Source organism: Halyomorpha halys, unplaced genomic scaffold (assembly GCF_000696795.3).
Source record: "Halyomorpha halys isolate HHAL.00 unplaced genomic scaffold, Hhal_1.1 Scaffold1172.1, whole genome shotgun sequence".
Classification (NCBI taxonomy): Eukaryota; Metazoa; Arthropoda; class Insecta; order Hemiptera; family Pentatomidae; genus Halyomorpha; species Halyomorpha halys.
In genome coordinates, this window is record NW_027111196.1 from 138,551 (window position 1) to 147,695 (window position 9,145).

The following is a 9,145-nucleotide window of genomic DNA, read 5'->3' on the forward strand; positions in this document are numbered from 1 at the left end:
TTCAAGTTTCCCTTTAAATTGAGGATACTGGTTTTAATTTGGAAAATGAAAAAAAAAAATTTGTAATAAAACATCAAATTATTTAAATCATTTCATAACAATAATAAAACATCAATTTGATTTACAAAACTCACATTCACAAATAATTACTTATATACAAAAATTACAAGTACTTTTTTAATACAGTATTTACATTGTAAAAAAGTCACTATCTGTAACCCCTCAGTAAACATTAAGCCGAAACCATGATAAGCGTAGTAACAGAATTATAATCTCAAAAGCTCGGATACGGTAACAATTGTAGTATCTGTAAATACCATAACAGTGTTGATGAAAAAAAAAAAAGGTTAGAGTGTATGGTCAAAATGTAGGATTTATGTACATAACGACAACAAAGTAGTTCATAGGTAGCAAAGCTTTGGATACTATTATAATTCCAATGTTTGTTGCTCAGATCAAGCCCGTGAATGTAGACATGTTTAATAAAGCCTTTTTTAATTGAGAGTTTTCTCAACTCAACTAAAAGTTATTTAAACGTAAGAGCTGTTTTTTCCCATCAATATTTCAGGGAAAGCTGTCAAATACTCGCTACATTCAATATCACTCATTGATTACTAACTTAAAGTAACAAATTTAAATTAATTAAATTAAATTAAATAATACAATCATATTTTTGTATAATCGATTTAAACGTGTCATAATTTGCACATAATAATTAAAATTTAGATTCGCCCTATGTACCATTTATTATACACATACCATACAATTTATTTCATGCATATCATATTTTTATTCATACTTTGTACGTATGAACTTTCATACTTTTAATGATTGGAGAAGTTTGTCGAGGGGTGCGGTCAGCAAAGAACAACATAAATAAACAAAACCATATTTATTTATTTTATGCTGACATTTCGACCTGAGTTTCAGGTCTTCATCAGGAGTTATGGCGTAGAAGGTAGCCTCTCTTTGTTAGTTTTACATTGATTGTTAACACATCTCAAACCATATGTCAGAAATTTATTCAAAATATTATTTAAGGTAAACAAACACTTTACAAAACAACTTACGAGAAACCTAAATGGAAACATCAGGAGACTTGTAATTATAAATGGATGATTCACTTATATAACAAGTCTAGAGGATGTAATAACCTGACTGATTCTTCTACCAAAATCTTTAATTATAATATAATTGTTATAATTTGTCATAAATTCAAATACAAGATTAAAGTTTAATTCTTAAAATTTTGCAAGTATTTTAATTTATCAAATTTATTGCCCACAAAGGTGTGGCAGATTTTAATATCTATCAATAAATAAAGTAACACTGAAGAAATAAAAAAAAATATCTAATAGAAAAAAATCCAATTAAAACTGTAATAACTACTTTTTTATGTGTTACAACAAAAACACGGAAGCACAAAGGTACACTGCTCTGCAAAAGGACGTTTGATTACCAACAAATATGCTTTCTGGGGAAAAACAACAATGAGGAAGTTTTCAAAAGACACAATGACGTCAAAGCTGAGGTCATACTCAACCTTTGGCAAGACTGGACCTCACAAAAAACCCTATTTGGTACAGACATTGTGTCCTAGAGAAATGATTTGCTCCACTATTCACTGGAGGTTGGATAATGCATCATCCAACCAACAAATAGCCCCTTCACCAATGTCCCATTTTTATGCCTTCTCACCAGCACAAAGATTTTTTTGAGGTTTATTCAATGTATTCTCTCAGTTTAAAAATTAATTTTAGTATCTATTAAGAATCTGATATAAATAACGTCAAACATATTTTTTTAATAAAAGAAATATTTTTATTTATAATATTTTTTATATTGCATATATAATATACCATATCAATTCATTGTATATATTATACTTATGAATATTATTATATACTACTATACTTATGGAATGAAATATAATAGAAACAATTAATTCTGTATTTCTTCAGGATACACTCTTATGCAATACTTTCTCTGCTACTTATTGCATATCAACGTTATTTTACATTTGTTTTTATATAAACGGAAAGAAAAAAAAGTTATGAATACGAATGTACTTTACTAATCAAGCCTAACTCCAGAGATATGTGTTAATTTTCATCTCATATTTTCATAAATACATTTTCCTTTCATTTATTAAACAGAACTGCATTAAGATTATATCAAGCTGAAACTTTCAGTTAGTACCATTCCAAAGATTTAGTAAAGCATTTTACTATTTAAAATATTGTCATAAATTATTAAATCTTTTTGTTGGCAATATTTCATCGATTTTACGATTTTACATTTTATAAGTATTATATGGCTTATTTTATGAAAAGTTTTCGTATACTTTGGTTAAATAATTTAGAAAAGAAAATGCCATTAAATTAGGCGATTGGTGAGATGATAGCATATTTTTTTGATTAATATAATACTAAAATGGAAAAACACTTTTACAATCATAAAAATTATAAAAATCATAAAAATATAGCAAGGCCTGGGCTTCTATATTTTTTACATATGTATTAGAATATAATCTGAAGCTCACAATTAAATAAATTACTATATTTTAACCAACAAAAAAAAATTTAAGAACAAGTAAAAAAAGGAATAGATGACAAAAAAATAGCAAGAAAAGAAATAGAGAGGGAGAGATAAAATAAATAAATAAATATCAATTATTTATCAAAAATTAGTGTAAAAATTAATTTATTGTACAATGTGTTTGAGCTTATTATATTTAGTGTTTAAAATTCCTATTCATCATATCTATCTAATTTGGAATAATTGAAAATCTGTCTTGAATGTTCATATTCAATAGTTTTACATTTTTTTTTTTTTTTATCTAAACAATTTTAATTGTGGAACTGTACATGAAACAAAGCAGTAATTTTCCCATGATAACCCAACTATCTCTATTAAGAAAATTTCAAAAATATGGGTATTACTCAAATATGTCTTTGAAAAAATAAATGAGTAAGTAGTGCATTTGCTTTAATATAAATGATTTCGATGCCATGAAAGACGTGTACTAAACGGTCTAAGATAACTGATGAAAAAAATATTATTACTACTTAATATTATTTAAGAAAAGAAAAATCTAATAAATAAAATGAAAATACGAAACATTAAACCTTATATTCTTGTTAAAATGAAAATTTATAAAGAATAAAATATTTCATAAATCAATATAGTCCAAAAAATTATCAAAACATGTATTTTGAAGGAATTTTTATTTTTATTTAGTTTATATAAAATTATATTTGTATACCTCACAGATTCAACAGAAGTAATTATTTACTGGTAGAATTTGACTTTTACGGCGCTATTGTACAGCAAACCTTACTTACTCTCTGGTCTAGAGGGTTTGCCTATACTATTATCTATACTATAATTCTTTCGAATAGCTCTATCTAAAGAGGTTAGAACTAATATTTCTGCAGAATTTAGGGAAAAGGAGAAAAGTCTTACCTTTGACCAACTTAACATGTTTTTAGTTTCTTTGCATCAGAGCCTTCTAGAGGGTTTAGTAATGATTCATTCTTATCTTAATTGTTATTGGCGCTCAGATTAGGTCATACAAATTTAATCTGAAAATCTTTCTTTTATTTTCGTTGTTATAACTTGATTAGAGAGAGGCATTCAATTTATTGAAGAATAATCTCACAATGTATTGATGATACCATTATACATATTTTCTAAACCATGTAATAGTTTACCATTGCTAATATTTTAATTAATCAAACAGAAATATAAAAAAAATTGATGTTTTGTTTTATTTGTAAAAAAAATGACAATACCATTAGGATAATAGACAATTTATTTATTCAGTTTACACACTATCAATAGTTTAAAAGAATTGAGTAATTGTAAGCTCACATTATTTTTAAAGTATAATGAATAAATTATAAAAAAAATTATTCTAGCAAATACATTAGTCCTCAGTCTAATGAAACAATATATAATAATTATAAGAATAATATTTTATTAAAAAAAAATGAATATGACTTTGTTGAAGATAAAATAAGTTATTGGCAGAATTTAAAAGTGTAAGACTAGATCTTTGAAAAAAAAAAAACTTTAAAAATCCAACACAAGACTACATGCGAATATGCATGATAATAGTAAATTTTAAAACATTCATTATTATTATAATGATATTATTTTTAAATAATAATAGAGCCAAATTAACCATATCATTATCATAATAAGGTCGTACCATACTTAATGAAGATCGGTTTTTCATGCAATTAGCACATATAGAGTGTCATTCCATTGAATAATTGTAAATGTTTCAATTCAATAACCAAAATTTTACTTTTTCGTAAATAGTTAAAATTCATAAAATCAAAATTATATTTACAAGGTAGTAGTTCCTAAATCGTAGATTTACAATAATTGTAAAGGATAATATGCTGTCCTGCCTCATTCCTGAATTGGTTAAAAGGGGGTTCTCAGTGTACTCTTAAGCAATTTCATAAAAAAAAAAAAAAAAAAAAAACTTTTAAAACCTTTCAACTAACACGCCTTTAAAATTCTAACAAGTTTTTACAAAATATATGTAGCCAGACAGTCTCTTGACTCACGTGGTCAATGGAAATTCGGTTGAAACCACTAGTAACAATTTAAGGGATTTTTGTCGGGGGTATTGTATGTATGGCGTCAAAATTGTTGGAATTTAGCGGTGAAGACCCTCAGTAAAGAACTTAAGAAATGGTATGAAAAATAAAGGAAATGATGATACAAATAAAGGATACGGCCGACTGAAAGAGTAAAGCAGGATTTCTTAAATTTAATACGTTGGATTATATAAGTAACTTCAACTTAAATATTTGAAATACGGGTTAAGGAATAATATTTAAAAAAAGAAATAGAAACTTTTTAATTTGAAAATGATGAAATAAAAGTAATTTTTGTGAAAAAAACACTTAAAAATTATTGTCTTTGTAGCTAACCACGAACAAAATAATAATAGATTTTCGGTTCTTGGTGGTATATTGAGCCACAATTTAAGACTCCAGTGAGAAGTGGGATGATGAACAGGAGTCTTTAATTCCGTTATTTAAAGAAATGAGAAAATTATCGAGATGATATTGGGCTGATTTCCGCTACAAAATAATAAGAACCAAAAGACTAAGGTATATATAATATTTTAAACAAGGTTAAAATAATATTTTTTAAATATTCCACAGATAAGATATAAAGATAAGAAAAACCTTTAGAACCACTCTCCTCTTCCCCCCTCACATAAATTCGAAAAGCAAGCTAATCAAGTGGAGCCGGAACAGCATCTCCTAATGAGCCGGTGTAGAGAATTTATCTGATGACAGAACCTCCTAATCCTCTTCATCAACGCCCCAGTTTACCTGCTTCCCGCGCCTCCTGTCAATTTATACTAAATTAGCCACCTCTCAAGCAATGGATTAACTTAATCTAATGTACTTTTTAATGACAACAATAATTGTAAATAAGTAATAGGAGTATTTAATAGCTCTTGAAGTTGTTTGTTTGTTTGTTTATTGCTTAGAATAAATAAAATTAAAATAATAAATTAAAAAAAAAATTAAAATCGAAGAGGATTTATAATTTAGAAAGAAGGCGATGTGCTTTTAAAAATTCAAACACTAATGTAATTTTAGCTTCCTCATCTGTGAGAGCTTCTGATAAATTTGGGGTCAGTCCCATCCTGTTTATTGTTGGCAAATAGTGAGTACATTATTCAAAAATATGTCTAATCTGTCTAATCGTGAGAATGGACTGACAATATTTGCACGTTGGGTGTGGCAGTTTTTTGATCAGGTGAGAGTGCGTGAGGAGAGTATGACCTATTCTCGAGCGGGTTAGAGCAACTTCCTCTCTGCAGCTGTTGCGGTAGAATGTCGACCATGGTTTTACTGATCTTTTGATTTCTTCTAATTTACTCAGAGAACTTTCATTCCACTTGGCCTGCCATCTTTCTAATATTTTTAATTTAAGGGATGTACTGAGTTCTGATGGGGTAAGAACGGCGGTGCCTCGGCCAGGGAGCATGAGTGCCTCTCTGGCAGCATTGTCTGCGAGCCCTCTTTAAGTTGATATTTAATGATGTTGAACTAAATCAGTTTTTTTTTTTCAAAATTAATTTCAATGGACTGCGACAATGATTTTACCAATTAACAAGTATAGCTATTAGAATCATTCTGTTGTATAAGCATACTCTCATCATACTATAAACTTTAAAAGAAACGCTTAAAGTGAGTATATTGGTACACGTAGACGTATCTTACATATATTGATATTGATACCTACACGTAGGATATCAAGGAGATCCTAACACCAAAAAAGTAATAGGGAATTTTACCAAGTCAAATCGTCCCCTGAAACCCCGAACTAGCGGGAGGAGTAGACTTAAATTAAGAAGATAGTAAAATCGAGCAAAACTGAAGAAGTGGTTAAAATTGTAAAACGGCCTGATTCTAGTATTTATCAAATTGCACAATCTGGCAGGATGAATTTGATTCAACTTTTAAAATAGGAATACCACACATAGCATACCTATGATCCGTACCACTGGGAGCGTTATTTGACAGTAAAGTTTTCTGAAGAACTTTCGGATCTCAATTATCTAACGAATGGGGTTCCACAGAGCGCGGTTCTATATCTATTATTTTATTTCAGTTGGCAAAACATATGGTAATAGCTTGTTAAACTCCCAATGACATAAATGTAAGAGTGCTATAGTAAGCTACTACTCTCCTATTACAATACTAATCCTACTTTTCCTGCAAAAAATTTACCAGCCTTAGCCCCCTCTCCCTCTTCCAGCCACTTCCATATCATTTCATCTGCCGTCAGAAAATCAATTTACTCTCGTATAATTATTAATATGATAAAAGTTATGTTAAAATAATTGTTAATTTAGTCTCGTATAATTGTTTTTTCTTGAGTTTTAGAGTTTTTAAAAGTTTCACATCAAAAGAAACACATTGCATATTAAAATAAATAATATTAAAAACAAATCAATCAGAAATATACCCTACTTGAGTGCTTGGGATCGATATTCGAGATTTTTGGCGCTCATCAATAAGAAAATAAAAAAAGTGAGACGGATATGTATAGGCTAAGTCATTTGCTATCTAGCTTCAAACTTATCATTGTGCATAAAATTTCTAATTTATAAATGCATGTTACGCCTACCTTTATTTTATGCGCACCCCAGTTTACCAATATTACTAAATGGACAGTTAATCGATTGAAATAATTTCAAAATTTTATATAAAGAAAAACCGTAAAAGGGTTGAAATGATATAAAACGTTTCGCCCCAGCGATATAAAACTCCTACAGGACATGGAATTCCTAAAATAAGAGTTTTGTTAAATGGCAGACAAGATAATTTTTTTAATGTACGAGAACCATAACATATTTATCATTTAATCTACTTACATGTTCAGGAGTATATCAATAATTAGGTATAGTTGTAAATTACGAAAAGTGTAAGTTTGAAACAACAAACAAGAAAAAGGCAAGTCCTATCACCTATTTATCAATTGTAAACTATTCCAAATTAAATCAAACAAAGCATGAACTAATACTATACAGGCCTTCTTGAAATACAGATATGCGGCAAAAGAATCTATTCAGGAAAATTCAATTACATGATTAAGACTAAGCGCTGTAGTAAAAAAAAGGAGTTTAATTTCAAATCACGCTCCGCTCTCCCCCTACCTCAAGCTAGTGTGGCCCATCAGCTTATTGCCGTTCGAACGTAGGACTGCTGACCCTTCACTGTACGCCTTGATCAGGAATCAATTTGCGGTCCACCAGGATGTTAAATGGATGGTCTGCATTAGGAAACGAAATATAGCTCCTCATGCTTCTACTAACCCTGAGGAGTCATAATCCGTGAAACTAGACAAATCCGCCACTGGAATCTAGGTAAGCCGTGGATATTGCCAAATCTGCCACACGACAGGTTATGGAATGAGTAGTCTACCGCAGCGAGATGAAAACTATAGTTCGTGGCAACGTAAATGTAACATATATGTTACATATGTTACCACCTCCAGACATCCCATACTCCTCCAAACAATGTACGTGTGAAAGAACATTACGCGGTAAAAGATTTAAATGGCCTATACACAAGGCCAATTGAAGAAAACAAAAATAAAAAAAATTACCTTTACTCTAATACAAGAAATTTCAATTGGTCTTTCTGCTGTTTCTAACTCAATCAGAAGGAATTTTTTATTTACTTTTGAAATAAGGGCCTCTGAATTTTAGCTTTTTCTTTTTTTTGCGTAACCTCCTTTATTATTATATTCGTTTAATATATACATACATATTACTGGGAAATGATATATGAATACCGTATGTTCCTGTAATAGTTGTGTATATATTAACCAATGGTACACCAATAAATGGTTTGTTATATGGTAGTGTATTTGTTGTGGATAATCTTACATAAGAAAAATTAAATATTAATGATTTTAAAATTTAAAAATAGGCTTTTAACTTATAATAAAGGAAATAACCTGGGGAGAATAGCCTGCAAAAGTAACTTTAAATTAATGTGAGGAAGAAATTGAAATTGAAGATGTCCTTGAGGATGGCTAAAATGGCCGAAACGTTGGACGGGTGAAAAATAAAAGTGTTGAGACAAAAAGGATACAAATTTTTGATTTATTTAATAAATATTTACCTTGTCTCAAGAAATTTAAATAATATAATTAAATCAAATATTAAGTTACCTTATTAATAAAAAATTCAATTTTACTCTTTTCAATGAAAATATAAACCGAACATAAGCATTTATTTCTGTAGAATAAAAAAAATAAAATTACTTTTACAAAATTTATGAAATAAAACAGATATTGAATAAAGAGCGTTTGTCTATATGTAACTGCAATGTGTAGCGGCTGATACGCCTAGATCTAACTTCAGCAGGTATTAGCTCTTTGATTATTTATACAGGGACTGTATCAGATAATCTAAGAGAGTCGAAGTAGACTGTATTAGTCGTTTAAGATAAGATAGTGATAATGGACGTTATGTAAAAGATAATACATTTCATATGTTCAAAAAAGAGAAAATATTTTCATTAACATATGTTCACATGCATTTGAAAATAGATGATTTCATTTAATTTAGTTTCATTTAGTTCATTTTAGTTTA

At 28.8% G+C, this 9,145-nt stretch overlaps 1 protein-coding gene across 1 annotated transcript in view; it reads right to left on the reverse strand.

Annotated features, from left to right (window-relative positions):
- The window catches only part of LOC136796216 (dual 3',5'-cyclic-AMP and -GMP phosphodiesterase 11A-like), a gene marked incomplete at its 3' end in the record, with an annotated part of 204,020 nt that overhangs the window by 135,168 nt on the left and 59,707 nt on the right, over nt 1-9,145 (reverse strand).